Here is a 16,748-nt window from a genome sequence, read left to right on the forward strand (position 1 = left end):
GACAATGTGAAAAGTAGTGGTCCCATTACTGACCCCTTACAAATACCATGTCACTGACAGCCAACCAGAAAAAGCCCCCTTTATTCCCACTCATTGCCTCCTGCCTGTCAACCATTCCACTATCCATGTCAATAGCTTTCCTGTAACGCCATAAGATCTTATCTTGTTAAGCAGCCTCATGTGTGGCACTCTATCAAATGCCTTCTGAAAATCCAAGTAAATGACATCCACTACCTCTCCTTTGTCCACCCTGCTTGTTACTTCCTCGAAGAACTCTAACAGATTTGTCAGTCAAGATTTCCCTTTACAGAAACCATGCCAACTTTGCCTTATTTTATCATTAGTCTCCAAGTATCCCTGAATAATGAACTCCAACAGTTTCCTAACCACTGAGGTTAGGCTAACTAGCCTATAACTTCCTTTCTTTTGCCTTTGTCCCTTCTTAAAGAGTGAAGTGGCATTTGCAATTTTCCAGTCCTCCAGAACCATGCCAGAATCAAGTGATTCGTGTAAGATCATAACTAATGCATCTGCTATCTTTTCAGCAACATCCTTCAGAACTCTGGGGTGTAGTCCATCTGGGCCAGGTGACTTATCCACCTTAAGACCTTTGAGTATGCCTCGTCCTTTTTCCTTTGTAATAAATGGCACTCATTCCTGCTCCCTGACACTCACAGACCTCTGGCACACTGCTAGTGTCTTCCACTGTGAAGACTGATGCAAAGTACTTATTAAGTGCATCTGCCATTTTTTTGTCCCCCATTATTATCTCACCAGCATCATTTTCCAGTGGTCCAATATCAACTCTCGCCTCCTTTTTACTTTTTATACAGCTGAAAATACTTTTAGTATGCTGCTTTATATGACTGGCTAGTTTGCCCTCATATTTCATCTTTTCCTTTCTCATGGTTTTTTTAGCTGCCTTTTGTTGGATTTTAAAATCTTCCCAATCATCCAACTTCTAATTCACTTTTGCTACATTATTTGCCCTTTCCTTGGCTTTTATGCAGTCCTTAACTTCCCCTGTCAGCTGCATTTGCCTATCCCTGCCATTTGAGATCAACTTCTTCTGTGGGACATATCTACCTTGCGCCTTATGAACTATTCCTAGAAACTTCAGCATTCTCTGCTCTGCTGTCATCCCCGCCAGTATCCTCCTCCAATCCACCTGGGCAAGCTCCTCTCTCATGCCTTTGTAATTCCCTATATTCCATTGCGATACTGATATATGTGACTTATGCTTCAAATTGCAGTCTGAATTCAATCACATTATGATTAATGTCTCCTAAGGGTTCCCTTACCTCAAGCTCCCTAATAAAACCTGGATTATTACACAACGACGAATCTACAATGACCTTTCCCCGAGTAGGCTCAAGCACAATCTGCTCTAAAAAGCCATCTTGCAGGCATTCAACAAAGTCCCTCTCTTGTGATCTGACACCAACCTGACTTTCCCAATTCACCTGCATATTGAAGTCCCCCACTACAATTGTGGCATTACCCTTATTACAAGCTCTTTCCAACTCCCTTTGCAATCTCAACCCCACATCTTGGCTACTATTTGGAGGCCTATATATGATTCTCATAATTTTTTTTAACCCTTGCAGTTTCTTATCTCCACCCACAAAGATTCAACATTCTCTAATCCTATGTAACCTCTTTCTAAAGATGTAATTCCATCTCTTAGCAACACAGCCACACCACCACCTATGTCTTCCCATCTGTCCTTGTGATACAAAGTATATCCTTTCATATTAAGTTCCCAACTATGGCCTTCTTTCAGCCACGACTCAGTGATGCCCACAATAATAAAAGGAAACTGCTTTAAATTTCTCTACAAAAGCATCTATAGCCAGTGAGTGGCAATAAATATCAGTGTCACCAGAGGCATGACTGCAATTCAGTCTTGTGATCTTTGTTGTTTAGACAAGTTGACTGAACCTGGCTTTCCCACACACACTTTAATTTCTCAGAAAACAGCTGCAGCTTCCCCACCAAAATTGAATTTATTCACTTCACTGAATGCAATGTTCAGATAACAAACAATGCTTTGAAAAAAAAATGACAACTGATATTTCAATGTACTCAGGATACAGAATACCACTACAAATGCATAAATGCAAAACGGACGAGATAAGCTCAAATGAAATGTTTGGCTTGCAGAAAGAGAAGCTGGTTAACTTATTTCTTTGTCAAATCAAAATATCCGCTAGTATATTTGGGAAGGTCTTTTATACTGACTAGAATTGAACAGCTCACAGTGCAATATTTAAATAAATCTACTAATTACTTTTAGCCAGGCTCCCACTTCTGGACAGATTTGTCCAGAAATATAATTCAAGGCTTCTATTTTCCAAAAAGGTGTTCGCTCTTATTTCCATCACTACCATCATGTAAATTTTTTTTAAAAAACACAATCAACAGCATTCCTGATCACAGTTAGGAATATGGGTTTCCAACCTTGGGCTTGAAGGACTCCACTTAAAATTGTATTTGCTCGAATGTGAAACTCGGACCATGAATATGAGGACTGAGGTATCTCTTAGCTTACACCATTACACAGATTTTCTCTCAACTTTGAGCTTGAATAATTTTGCATCACAAATTATTTCAAGTACAAGTTGACAGTGGTGCCACAACTTCAACAGTGTATCTGGGTCATGGGTGAAACAGGGACCAAATCATCTGCCTCATTAACCAAACAGATTTAAAGATTCTAATGAACAAAAATAAATTGTGAACAAAATAGTAAGAATTCATGTCAAACCAGGTACTGAATAGCTCTGAAGAAAGAGAACGAAAGATTGTGTCAGCCTGAAAAAAAATGAACTGAAAAGGAAGTTCAGAAAAAAAAAGCTTATCTTTTAAAACATCTGAGAAAAAATTACTGCCTACAAGAACGAAGCTTCATTGTTTCAAGTGTTCCTTACTTGGCTGGAAAAGGTAAGCAGCATTACAGGGGCAAAATGTCGCGGGTGAGCCTATCCTGGCGAGCCTAAATTTAATTCACAAAGAATGCATATACTGTATGCAGCAATTTCTTAAAATGGGGTGCTACCATTTTTAGATGCTAATAAACTATCCATCACATTGAGGTTATTCATAGCTTAGATATTTATTGTTCAGTGCAAATAGTTGAGCAGATTACATACTGAGAACAATGTAATCATTAAACTTGCCAGAAATATGGATCACTACCAGAGTTCTTGCCATTCAGGTGCCATGCACTTCAACATCCTCCACTTCCAGCTTCGTAAGGGCACCAAAGTTGGTTCCCCTGTGAACTAGTTATCCTTTTGCTTGAGATCACTGAGAAAAGGACACAGTGCCGCGCAACGATGTACTTAATGACCCCTCTCCTTCTAACCACATCAAGGTGTTCTTCTATTCCTTCCCCACTTATCTAGTTTCTCTTTAAATACTTCTTGCTATGCCCTTTATTACTCCCTGTGGTACTAAATAGGACGCCACAGGAGCGTAAAAGTTAGAGCAATGCTATTACAGCTTGGGGTGTTGGAGCTCAGAGTTCAATCCCGGTGTCCTCTGTAAGGAGTCTGTACGTCATTTCTGTGTGATGCGTGAGTTTTCCCCAGGTACTCCTGTTTCTTCCCACTCTCCGAAGATGAACTGGAGAGGTTAATTAGTCATTGTAAATTGTCCCATGATTAGGTTAGCGTTAAATCGGAATTGTTGGGGTTTGCTGGGCGGCACTCTTCGAAGGGCAGAAGGGCCAACTCCACACTGTATCACTAAATAAATAAATAAACAAATAAATTTCACCTTCTAGCATACCACCCCTCCCCATACTCCTCTGTGTAGCATGGTTTCTCCTAATCTGACTGCTGGATTTACCAATGCCTAGTTTATGTCTTTGGCACAAGCACAAGAGATTCAGCAGATGCTGGAAATCTTGAACAATACACACAAAATACTGGAGGTACTCAGCAAGTCAGGAACCATCGACGGAGGGGAATAAATTGTAGATGTTTTAAGCTAAGACCCTTCTTCAGGGAGGAGGCAGTTGCCAGAATAACGTGGGGAGAAGGGAAAGAGTACAAGGTGTGAACAGGTGGGCAGGAGAGCAGAATGAAGTAAGAAGCTGGGAGGGTATAGCCCTCTCCCACCAACTCCCCCCCCCAGTCATACCCATCACCTGTCAGCTTGTACCCCCTTCCCTCCCCCCACATTTTTATTCTAGCTTCTTATTCTGACTCCTATTCTGTTTATGCCGGTAGGTGACAATATAATTTGTATATCAATCTGATTGGATTCAGATTCAATTACTTACCATAAGTACATCGAAACACACAATGAAACGTGTCATTTCCGTTAACAACCAAACCAACCTAAACATGTGCGGGGGCAGCTCACAAATATCGTCACACATTCATGGCCGCATTCAGCAGAACAAAAGCAAAACAAGCCCATTCCCTTCCTTCCATCCACTCACTTATATACACAGGACGTCCTCCAACTCAAGATCAGGCTACCCCTGAGCCTCCAGTCTCCATTAGTCTCAGGGTTTCACAGACATCAGACCTTCAACTTCCTTTGTGGACTCACAGACTCTCAGGACGTTGCATGTGGACTTCCAATCAACCTTTAGCCTTCAGTATCAACCCAGGACTCCCTGACTTGTGTACTCAGGGGATCATTCCTTGTGCCTCCTGCCTGCTGATCCTGCGGGGAACTTGCTGATTGGGGGGTGGGGTCCTAGCCCTTGTCCTCACTAGTCTTCATCCATGGCACAGATACTTTTTGTCCCCATTGTTAGTGGTCTTCATCCAAGGCACCTGTGGGCCTGACATCCATCCACTGATGTTCTTTGTCTACACTGTTGGTGGTCTTTGAATGCAAAGCACAGATGGAGTCCTAGACTCTGAACTGACCTCTAAGTCCGCACATCCCTGTTCTTAAGCCCTAACTTCCCCCCTCTGACCCCAAAACATCCATACAATCAAACACATGGAAGACCGTTTATGTGAAAAGAACCCTGGCCTGTTTAATACTATTCTGAATGTTTGAATCTCTGCTTTTGTCCCTCATGTCAATGACAAGATAACCCCTTAAAACCCATCAGAATAATTTGACTTTAGAACACTTAGAGCACTTTAAAGCACTTGTAGTTAATTTTTGATTACATTTCACAATTGTGTAATCTAAATAAACTGAAAACTATTAAGACACACTTAGAAATTAAGATTCACTGTTGTGAGCAAGCAAGTCACGTTTGATAAATTTAATTGGAGCTCTTCAAAAAAACGAGTAGGAGTGTGATAAGGAGAAAGGGATGTTGCTCTACATATGCAATTTCAAAAAGCAATGGAATAGATTGATAAAAGTTTCAAAAAAAATTAAAGGGAAATTAACACCTTGAAGATTGAATTGGTCAAAGAACAGAAAGCAGATCTTTTTTGTTCACGTTTGACAGTCGGAATTCTGAGGTGTGCTCCGGGGTTCTGCATTGCAACCATTACTATTTTCAGAGTTACTACATGAAAAACTGTGCAATGACTGTAACTGAATCTGAAGGTGACTGCTATCATTTTATATGCAAAGTATATATTAAAGAATCTCACTGACGATGAGAGTGGCATCCTAAGCAAAAGGACTCTACCAATCTGCAACATTAGGAAGCGACTTCTGTCATTATTTTAAGAATTAAAAATTATTAAGTTGAATTCATTTTAAAAGAGGAGCTGACCAAAGTTGATTGGAAAGGTACACTATCAGGAATGACAGCACAACAGCAATGGCTGGAGTTTCTAAGGGTAATTTGGAAGGCACAGGATAGATAAATGCCAAAGATGAAAAAGTATTCTAAAGGGAGGATGGGGCAACTGTGGGTGACAAGGGAAGTCTAAGCATTACAGCAAAAACATTTAATATAGCAAAAAATAGTTGGAAGTTAGAGGATTGGGAAGCTTTTAAAAACCAACAGAAGGCAACTAAAAAGCACATAAGGAGAGAAAAGATGAAAGATAAAGGTAAGTTAGCTAAAAATATCAAAGAGGATACAAAACGTTCTTTCAGATAATCGTTCACTTGTTATGTGCCGTGCCATATGACGTGGGCAATCATGGTTTTTCCACGACCATGATCGTTCTTGGCAAATTTTTCTACAGAAGTGGTTTGCCATTGCTTTCTTCTGGGCTGCTGTACAAGATGGATGACGCCAGCTTTTATTATTACTCTTCAGAGATAGTCTGCCTAGTGTCAGTGGTCACATAACCAAGACCTGTGATATGCAGCTACTGCTCATACAACCATCCACCACCTGCTCTCGTGTCTTCACATGACCCGGATCGGGGGGGGGGGGGGGCTAAGGAGGTGTTACAGATTGCCCAAGGTGATCTGCAGGCCAGCAAAGAGAAGGAGTACCTTATTCCTCCCTTGGTAGACACATATCGCCATCCCATCACATATAGATATATAAAGAGTAAAACCAAGGCAAGAGTGGATATCGGAGAGATAGTAATGGGGGACAAATAAATGGCAGATGAACTTAGTAGGTATTTTGTATCAATCAGCACCGTGGAAGACATTAGCATTATGCCATTAATTCTAGGGGAAGAAGTGAATATAGTTGCTATTACTAAGGAGAAGGTGCTTGGAAAGCTGATGGGTCTGACAGTAGACTCACCTGGACTTAATGGACTACACACCAGGATTCTAAAAGAGGTAGGTGAAGAGATTGTGCTGGCATTAGTACTTATCTTTTAAGAATCACTAGATTCTGGAACATTTCTAGAGGACAGGAGAATTGCAATTGTCAACCTTTATAAGAAGGAAGGGAAGCAGAAGAAAGGAAATTATAGGTCAGTTAGCCTGACTTCAGTGGTTGGGAAAATGGTGAAGCCCATTATTAAGGATGAGGTTTTAAGTTACTTGGAGGCATGTAATAAAGTAGGCCAGGTAAGCATGGTTTCCTTAAGGGAAATTTTGCTTAACAAATCTTTTGGAAATCCTTGAGGAAACAACAGACATAGAGAGTCTGTGGATGTTGCTTACTTTGATTTTCAGAAGGGCTTTGACAAGGTGCCACACATGAGGCTGCTTAATTTAAGAGCCCATGGTATTACAGGAAAGATACTAGCACGGATAGAAGATTGGCTGATTGGTTGGAAGCAAAGAGTCAAAATAAAGGGGGCCTATTCTGGTTGGCCACAGGTGACAAATGGTGTTTTTCAACAACTTACTTTCACATTATATGTCATTAGTTTGGATGATGGAATTGATGGCTTTGTGGCCAAGTATGTATTTGATACAAAGATAGGTGGAGAGTCAGGTAGTGTCGAGGAAGCAGAGAGTCTGCAGAAGGACTTAGAAAGATTGGAAGAATAGGTAAAGAGGTGACAGTGGTAGAAGGAATAAAGGAGTAGACTTAGTTTCTAGAAGTGGAGAAAAATCAGAAGTGCATAGAGACTTGGGAGTCCTTGTGCAGGATCCCCTAAAGGTTAACTCGTATGTTGAGTCGGTGGTAAGGAAGGTAAATGCAATGCTAGCATGTAAGAGGATTAGCACATAAGAACAAAGGTGTGATGCTGCGCCTTTATAAGGCATTGATCAAACCATACTTGGAGTATTGTGAGTAGGTTTTAATCTTTTATCTAAAAAAAAGACGTGCAGGTATTGGAGAGGGTCCAGAGTGTTCACGAGAATGATTCCAGGAATGAAATGGTTAACTTATGAGAAGCGTTTGATGGCTGTGGGCCTGTACTCACTGGAGTTCAGAAGAATGAGGGGGAACCTCAGTGAAACCTATCGAACATTGAAAGGCTTAGACAGGGCAGATGTGGAGAGGATGTTTCCTATAATGGGTGAGTCTAGGACCAGAGAGTACAGCCTCAAAATAGAGAACATTCATTTAGAACAGAGATGAGAAGGAATTTCTTTAGCTAGAGGGTGATGAATATGGAATTCATTGCCAAAGACATCTGTGGAGGCCAAATCATTGAGTATATTTAAAGCAGAGATTGATAGATTCTTGGTTAGTCATAGCATCAAAGGTTATGCGGAGACAGCAGGAGAATAGGGTTGAGAGGGATAATAAATCAGCCATGATGGAATGGTGGAGCAGGCTCGATGGGTTGAGTGGCCTAATTCTGCTTCCATGTCTTATGGTTAAAAGGAAAGAAGATATTTAATAAATTCCATTCAAGTCCAAGAGGTCATACTGACAATTTTTATTTGCTTCTTCTATTTGTATAGTTAAATTTCTGCTTATATTAAATGTTAATTCCAATATTCCAAAGCCCCATTTTAAGGATCATAAAAGGGACAAAAATGACTGAATCCGAATCTTGGGATCCAAGTCCACAGCTTGGAAATGGAAACACCAAGAGATAAGGTCAGGGTAGGCATATTGCATGTTTGCCTTCATCAGTCAGGGCACTGCCAAGAAGACATGTTACAACTGCATAAAATTTTGGTTAGACCATATTTAGAGTATTATGTGCATTCCTGATGCCCTGACTAATCCATTACAAAAAGGATGTTGAGGCTTTGGAAAGGGTCCAGAAGAGGTTCACCAGGTGCTGCCTGTATTGGGAGACTATTAGCTACAAAGAGAGGTTAGGTGACCTTGGATTGTTTTCTCCAGAGAATCGAAGGCTGAAGATAATAGGTTTAATATTATGAGAGTCGCCAACATGGTAGATAGTCAGACTCCTTTTCCCATGTTAGAAATGTCAAATAATAGAGTGCATTGCTTTAACATGAGAGGGAAAAAGTTTAAAGGAATGTGCAAGTCAAGTATTTTATTACACCGAGTGGTGGCTGCACTGCCAGAGGTGGTGGTGGAAGCAGACATGATAGAGGCATTTAAGAGGGATATAGAGAGGCATATGAACATGATGGGAATTGACGGTTATGGATTATGTGTAGGCAAATGTTACTGTGCTGGGCTGTTCTGTGTTCCATGTTTAACAAGCTTACTTTAGTACAGAGCAGAAAACTAAAAAGTCTCATGCTTAACTTGTTTATATTGAAGATCAAGTAGTGTTTACGAAGAGCTTCCCCTTGGACGATGAAAGGTATATATTATAAAATACCCAATAAGATGGACCCAATAATAACTCTTAGAAAACACTATAAAATACAATTCCCAACTCTAGCTGGAATTAAGTCCATAAGACTATAAGAAAATGGAGCCGAATTAGGCCATTCAACCTATCTGCTCCACCATTCCATCATGGCTAGTTTATGATCCCTCTTGACCCCATTCTCCTGCCTTCTCCTCATAACTTTTGATGCCCTGACTAATCAAGAACCTATCAACCTCCACCTTGTCTACCCAATTATCATTCTAAAATCTCCTCCTGTCTCTTCCCATTTCTTGTAGTTTTAAACCTAATGTAATGTCTCCGAAGAAAATGAGCAACATCCTCCTCCAAGGTTATCTGCGGTGATATCCAAAAGATTAATCTTCAGGCCCTGATGACTCCTGAATTGTTTTGAGGCTTAACATGTCCAAATGTATTTCAAAGGCAAAACTGGGCATCAAACTGTTGAAAGGGGAAGCACATGCAGGAGTGAACAGCAACACATACACAAAATACTGGAGGTATTCAGCAGGCCAGGCAGCATCTATGGAAAAGAGTACAGTCGACATTTCGGGCCGAGCCCCTTCATCAAGATTGAGTGAACAGGCCAGCTTTGAGAATGTGTTTAAGGCAAAGACAAAACAAGAAATAAAAGAATAATGGAAAGCACTGAAGGAGAGAAGGACAAGGAGGCAATGCCATAAGAGCTGGTAAACTGAAGGGAGAGGTAAAATTACTTGTATTTATACAAAGTATTCAAGATCTTGGGGTATTACACAGAGCTTCTTTTTCAGAGAATGAACTTCTTTTGAAGTGTATTTCCATTGATATTCCTGAAAACAAATGCACTAACTTACATGCTTTAGGGCTGCATAAACAGCAATCAGTTTTAGTGATAGTTGAGGGATGGGTATTGGCAATAGCATTGGGGAAAATATTCTTCAATATAGTCCATAGGACCTGCAACATTCATCTGGCATAGGGGAAGCCCTCTTAAGTACAGAAGCTTTCAACACCACACTCCTTCAAGCTGCACTTGAATGTCAATTGCTAAAATTGGCACTGAACCCACAGCTTTGTTCTTACACAGAGACCGGGGCTCTAACGATGAATTCACAATATACAAATTGACGTCTGAATGCCCTTAGCAAATTCTGTGTTTATGTTCGGTCACTTTTCTGCATGTCACCTACTGGCAGCAAACGTGTTTCGAAAGAAAGAGTTAATGTGGAAAGGTACGACACTTAACGTGGGGATTCAATAGATTAGCAGATAATTTCCAGGAATTATCCTAAAACTTCGTATTGCTTGAATATTTTAATGCTTCCTTCACTAATCTTTTTAATTTTACTTGAGATGAGACAAAGGAAGCTAAGTATACTGTCGCTTTATTTAAACCAGACTACGAAGTCAAGGCTATGGGTACTAAAAAAAAATTAACACAAATCGCACATTATGTGCTGATTTAATCTGGTCAACGTGAAGCTTGAGTTTATTGATGTTGCTCTAATATTTTCCAACATCTCACCAGCAAGTGATGGAGATGCGACCAAGCGTTTCATCACAATGTTATCAGTAACAACACTGGTGAGTCATCCACCGGTTACACAGTGACGGAAATCAGAAATAAGCTCCTTCGTCCTGTGCAGCCGTGGGTTTATTTATTATTTTTGCTGGCAAGTTCTCTATCTGCACGCAGTCACTGTGGGCAATGCAATGCCTGGCTCCGAGCGCTGCCAACAATGACCGCACAACAGCGTCCCATCTGCCCGCCCATCAGTCAGCCCCGGCTCACGCTGATTGGATAGTCGAGGACGACTGCCACCTGTAAGTGGCGGCATCGGTTTGTCAATCAGAGCAGCGCGCTGCCCAGCGAGTGGGTCGCGATGATTCATTGCTGTGGGGTGAAAGGAGGTGGGACTGGCGTCACGTTTTGGTTTGTACGCAGGTGAGTCAGCAACAGAAGTGCAGGGTTTGCTTAAAGTGCTGACGCGCGGTCACCACACACACAACATCTCCGCAAAGCGCGCAAGTAACGGGCACTCCAACGCAATCCAACAGTCCGCAATTAATTACGGTTTTGTGTAATTACTTTAAAGCACAAATTAGTCAACGATAGGACCAAATTACTGAAAGCTGATTATCGTTGCTATGTCTTTTATTTCATGCATTTATTATTTTACTACTTTTATTAACATGCAGGGATCTTCAACTATCCGCTTAGGTTATCCTAATGTTAATTGTGTGTGTGAAAAAAACTGATGATGATTTTTTATTGCTGATGTGTAACTCCTGGCAATCCTGTTGGGTATTTAATATTTCAATACTTGAGTAATCTTGTATATATACAAAACATAACAAATCCCACAACCTATATTTTCTCACAAGAAAAAAAAATCTTCATGAAAAAGAGAAGCTTACTTTCAGGTTACCATCGACTTTTTGCCATAAAATGCACAGTCTGACATTTTACATGGCCAACCTACATTCCGCAAGCTTCCCGAATTTCCCTATTAAATGCATTTTTTTCTAGAAATTTCAACTGGTTTGTTTTGAAGTAGAAACGTTATAAAGATCAAAGATTAGAAACATTTTCCTTTGAGTTCCAAAAGACATTTTATGTCCCAGCTCTGCTTTTGAAAGAGTGGTGAGGCTCATGTTGTTTGACATCGCCAATCAGAGGTAATATAGTTAAAGAAAAATGCTGATATTTTCGAAGAATAGCGTAAGTACTAAAGCCCCCGGAAGTTGCTTGCAAAATAGAAACATAGGTCTAGGTTGCGAGTGGGCGAGATTATCAGGAATGTCCTCCTGAAGAATCTTGCCCGAGATTATGTGCTGTATTAATGATAAACTCAGACTGCAAGTGCTATCTCGTGGTGCCGCTCAATAGTTTTGAAAATGGCTGGTAATGATTTACAAATATTCAATCCTAGCCATTAGTCAGAACCCATCATTTCTAAAGATTCTGTAATATAAACTAAATTCCAGGTAACTGAGATTGATATTTTTAAAATATCTATTAGCCTTAGGAAACATATTAACGTTTTGCCTTGGATTTTAATTTTTTAAAAAACCGAGGTCAATCAATGGATATCTTAGGATCAAAATATTAAGGCAGAACATCATGTAAAGTAGGTTATCCCGTTCTAAATCTTTACATCACGGTTCGGGAATGTTTAGGAGCAGGTTGACGGTGATCTTCAGCTTTAGATCACATGACCTGTAAAGCCATTCATTTACATTACCTCATCTTTTATGTGCCTGTGGGGAGTATAAATTTCCTTTACTGATACGGTTTAGAAATGTTGACGTAGGATACGAAACATCAGTTAAGTTTTTTTTCCCGCAGTGTATTTGAGTAGGTATTATACTTATATACATTTAGGTGCGTTACCTCAGTGTTCTATCTTTAAACTGTATCAAATTATTGCTAGTTATCTTAGATGGAGAGTTGTTTCTGAGAACATGGCCGTACTGGGTCTGTCCTGCAACCCTGGGAACACAGCCTAAACCACGAAAGCTAGGACTTTAACAATCCTGCAGACTCGAAATATTGCCCGAAGTCCCACCACTCTTTCACTACCTCCTAATTATACAAAAGAACACATGAAACGTCTTTCCTCGGAAAAAAAACACTAGCCTCTTCTGAAATGTAGTTAGGTAGCAGCAGAATGACAGGCATCAATCAGGTCATTTACTCATCACTATTTCTTATCAATGTGGCCCTAGTTCCACAAGGGTGCATAAACAAGACTACGGCGAAAGGCGCGTTCCTTTGTCAGAATTCCGTACTGCATTCAACATCAGCTATACTGAGTCGTAAAAAAAATCCAGGAATTGCAGGCTCCCTTATTATACTGATCAAAAGAACTGCGACATATTCTGGAGGGAATAAAGGGTCTATATGGCAAATTTCATCTTTAAAGCAATGCCCCGACTTTAAGGCTGGGGTTTCGTCATTGTTAAAGAGCACATGCAAAAACAACATCCACGGCATTTGTTCCAAGCTGATGAATTCAGGAGCGAAACAAGCTCCACCTCGAACAGCATCTGGAGAAACCCCGGCATTTTTCAAGATACTCCAAGTTGTAACTTCAAAATAGAAAGCTCGCAAGCTGTTAGCCAGAGGGCTCCGAAATTAACTCGGTCGCGTACTCGTCGCTACAATTTTTCATTGACAAAATGCTAGCTTCACTACCTGGACTACCATTTTTCAGTCGAGACCAATCTCACAATAACATAAACTCAACTGATTTGATAATAACAGACTTTACTTTGTTCAAAAGTATGCAAATATAATCAGATTGCTGCAACAGACAATATTTCTCAAGTAAACAAGATCATCATTGCATCGAGACTCCCGAAGACATTCATGCATTGTCACAACCACCGCATTTTAGGGCATAATTTGTTGCATGCACCCACAGTGAAAGAAATCATGAAAACATACAGGTTATCAATTCAAAACCGCACAAAGAAACTGTGAACACCATCCCCAGTTGCTGCCAGTTCCAAACATATTATGTATACATAAACATGCAAAATCTTTACATGTTCATACACAGTTTAGCTGTCTTTCCAACAATCAGCTGGCTGTTAAACTATTAAAATGCAAAACATAAGCAGGTCCATGCTGAATGCATTATGTCAGAATGCTGAGTGAGATGCCAAGGCTAGGAGGCGGCGAAGCTGTAATGCTTTCTTTCGCTGCTGCACACGGTCAAGGCCTCGGCTCGGGGACGGAGTTCCAGTTCCCACTCAGCCTGTCCGCACCGTGACAGCTCGAACTCAACCAAAAAAAATTCAGCAAAGCCACGCTTGCCAATGCCTCCAGCCTTTCCGCAGCAAATCACATCGGAACAGCCACTTGTATCGCGGAGGTGATGTACACTTCCACAAGCGCCCCCCTCCCCTCCACCACTTTCGGAAGGGATTTTAAAAAAAAGCATAAATAAGCAGATTGCATCCTCCTTACCCTGGTTAACTTTCGACTATGTTCAAGGCAGCTCCAAGTTCAAAACAAACACCTCATGATTCAGTGCGCCCAGAGGAGCCCGGCCACCGGCGGAGGGAGGGAGCTGAGATGAGCTGAATCGGCGTGGCTGCGGGCTTGTTTTGAGTTGTGTGTGTGTGTGTGTGGTGATGATGAGGGGAGGAGGGGGGAGAGGAGCGTGTCTGAGTTATGTTTTCCAATGCGCCAACTCGAGGCGACTCTCTCTCTCCGCAACGTGGAGCCGAAGCGCCTTTTTTTTTGCAAAATCTGCCACCCGCACGCGTGTACAGCGCGCCGAGCGAAAGCCGCCCTCCCCTCCCCTGCGCGGTGCAGCAGCGGCGGCGCCGCCTCCTCTCCTCCTCCTCCTCCCTTCGCCTCCTCTTCCCTCACTTCACTCTCACTGGCTTCTCAATTTTTTTTGTTGACATTCGCACAGCGGCCGCTGACGTTCCCTCTGACGCACGCGCCGCCGCCAAAACCTACCCCCCACCACCCCCCTCCCGCCGGGCACGCGCGCGCGCGCGCCTCCGCGGGCACGGCCGGACCCTGCCCAATCACCTCCCTCCCTCCCTCCCCCCTCCCAACACACCCCACGCCCCGGCCGAACTCCAAGCGCGCATGCTCGCATTCCGCTCCGCTCGGACGGGATTCCATCACTCGCCGCTCTCTCCCGTCCCGCGGCGCATGTGCAGGTGACGGGTCTCCGTTGCGCGGGCGGGAGGGGCGGGGGGTGGACGGCGGCGCGCTCCGTCCCGAGAGTGTGGAGTGTGGTTGAGGAACCCAGTGGCCAGCCTGTCTCCCTCCCACCCCTCTCCACTGACTAAGCGCGATTCGATAACGATCGCGCAATTATACTGCTGCAAGGAATGCACTCTGAAGATAAAATCTTCAGATTCTGACTGGAATATTTCTTTTAATGTCACTATAAACGGAATAGTCAATAACATTACCCTATCCTCTGGAGTTCCATTAAATCAAGTATGCATTGAACATCTACTGTTATTGTGATTGCTAGTAGTTGAAAGCTACCCCTTTTGAAAACATTTACATTTCAGCGATAAGGAACAAAAATAAAACACAATAAGGATGTTTCACAATGAGATTGTACTGGTCCAAAATGATAAAGGATGGACTGAGGTATCAGATCCTGAAACACTATCAAACATTTGGCAGAGTCGGTGTTTTTATTTATTAAAATACTTCCCAAAGCCAAGTTGAGGACAATCATCGCAGTGAAGAAAACCGAGAATAGAAATGTGCAGGACGCCGTGCACCCAATAACCAATACACCTTCTAATTAAGTCAAATACTTGTTGGCGAAATCAAGAACATCGGCCGTGACTAAACGACAAAACAAGATTCGGTGACAGGGATATTGATACAATCCTCAGCCGATGGCAATGTTTGGATTGATTTGATGGAAGCCGTTGGCGTTTTAAAAGTTGCATGGTAAAACTCTTAATAAAACCTGAAAATATCTTAAAAGTACGTGGAATTCGTTTTCTGGATTCTATTATAACTGATTTCATAAATTGGAGATGATGTTATTCTCCTCATTGACCCCCATGTGACCTTTACAGTGGAAAATCTTACAACGTTCAATGCGGGGTACGTTTAACGTCAAGAAAACTTATCTTCATTCACGGTACCCACTCTATGGTCTGTGTGCGGTTACTTGGCAGATGTCAGCTTGCATATAATTTTGAAAAAAACTACAAGATTTATGCCGCACAGAAGAGAGCAAGAAAAAAAAATAAAGCTTTAAATGTAAACTCCAAAGATTCGATAAACTATTAATCGGGGAACTTTAACGTTGAAACGAAAGTTTATGTATTACACATTTGCAATGTATTACTGTAAAGTTAAAATAATCTCTGATTACTGTTACAAAGCGCAAAATGAATGCGAAATGTTGTTTCTACTTTTTCCCAGGTTGAGGCTGCGTGCATCTGAGCCACATGAAACAAAAAAAAGGTCTCAGGTTTAATCATTCCTGATTGTGGAGTTATAACTTATGCCATCCAAAGGGAGGTCGACACAGGAGTTACAACGATTCTGAGAAGCGTTGGCATTTCCTAGTGATTAGAAGTGCACGGGGATTTCAAATAAGAATGGACTAAATCAATGGTTTGGGGTAAGGAGGGCAGCAGCAAAGAATTAAATATGAAAAATATATTACCTCCTCTTTACCTTTAGCCAAATTAAATTACACTCAGTGGCCACTTTATTAGGTACACCTGCTCACCTGCTCATTAATTCAAATATCCAATCTGCCAATCATGTGGCATCAACTCAATGCATAAAAGCATGCAGACGTGGTCAAGATGCTCGGGACAAACATCAGAATGGAGAAGAAATGTGATCTAAGTGACATTGACCGTGGAATGATGGTTGGTCGTTTGAGTATCTCAGAAACTGATGATCTCCTAGGAATTTCACATAGAACACTAGAGAGAATGGTGTGAAAAACAAAAAAAAAATGCAGTTCGTGACAGGAAATGCCTTGTTAATGATAGAGGTCAGAGGAGAATGGCCAAACTGGTTCAAGCTAACAGGACGGCAACAGCAACTTAAATAACTACATGTTACAACAGTGGTGTGCAAAATAGCATCTCTGAACGCACAACACTTCTAAGCTACGGCAGCAGAAGATCACGAACATATACTCAGTGACCATTTTATTAACTGCAAGTGGTACCCAATAAAGT

At 41.6% G+C, this 16,748-nt stretch overlaps 1 protein-coding gene across 2 annotated transcripts in view; it reads right to left on the minus strand.

The window, feature by feature from the left end:
* The window catches only part of bach2b (BTB and CNC homology 1, basic leucine zipper transcription factor 2b), a 348,705-nt gene extending 334,309 nt beyond the window's left edge, over positions 1 to 14,396 (minus strand). For both annotated transcript variants that reach the window (XM_072251653.1, XM_072251652.1), the window contains exon 1: positions 14,023 to 14,396. The gene's annotated coding sequence lies outside the window, so the exon portion shown is untranslated. The remainder of the gene's footprint in view (positions 1 to 14,022) is intronic.
* Positions 14,397 to 16,748: the final 2,352 nt, after the last annotated feature.

The sequence above is a fragment of the Mobula birostris genome, chromosome 2 (genome assembly GCF_030028105.1).
Source record: "Mobula birostris isolate sMobBir1 chromosome 2, sMobBir1.hap1, whole genome shotgun sequence".
Classification (NCBI taxonomy): domain Eukaryota; kingdom Metazoa; phylum Chordata; class Chondrichthyes; order Myliobatiformes; family Myliobatidae; genus Mobula; species Mobula birostris.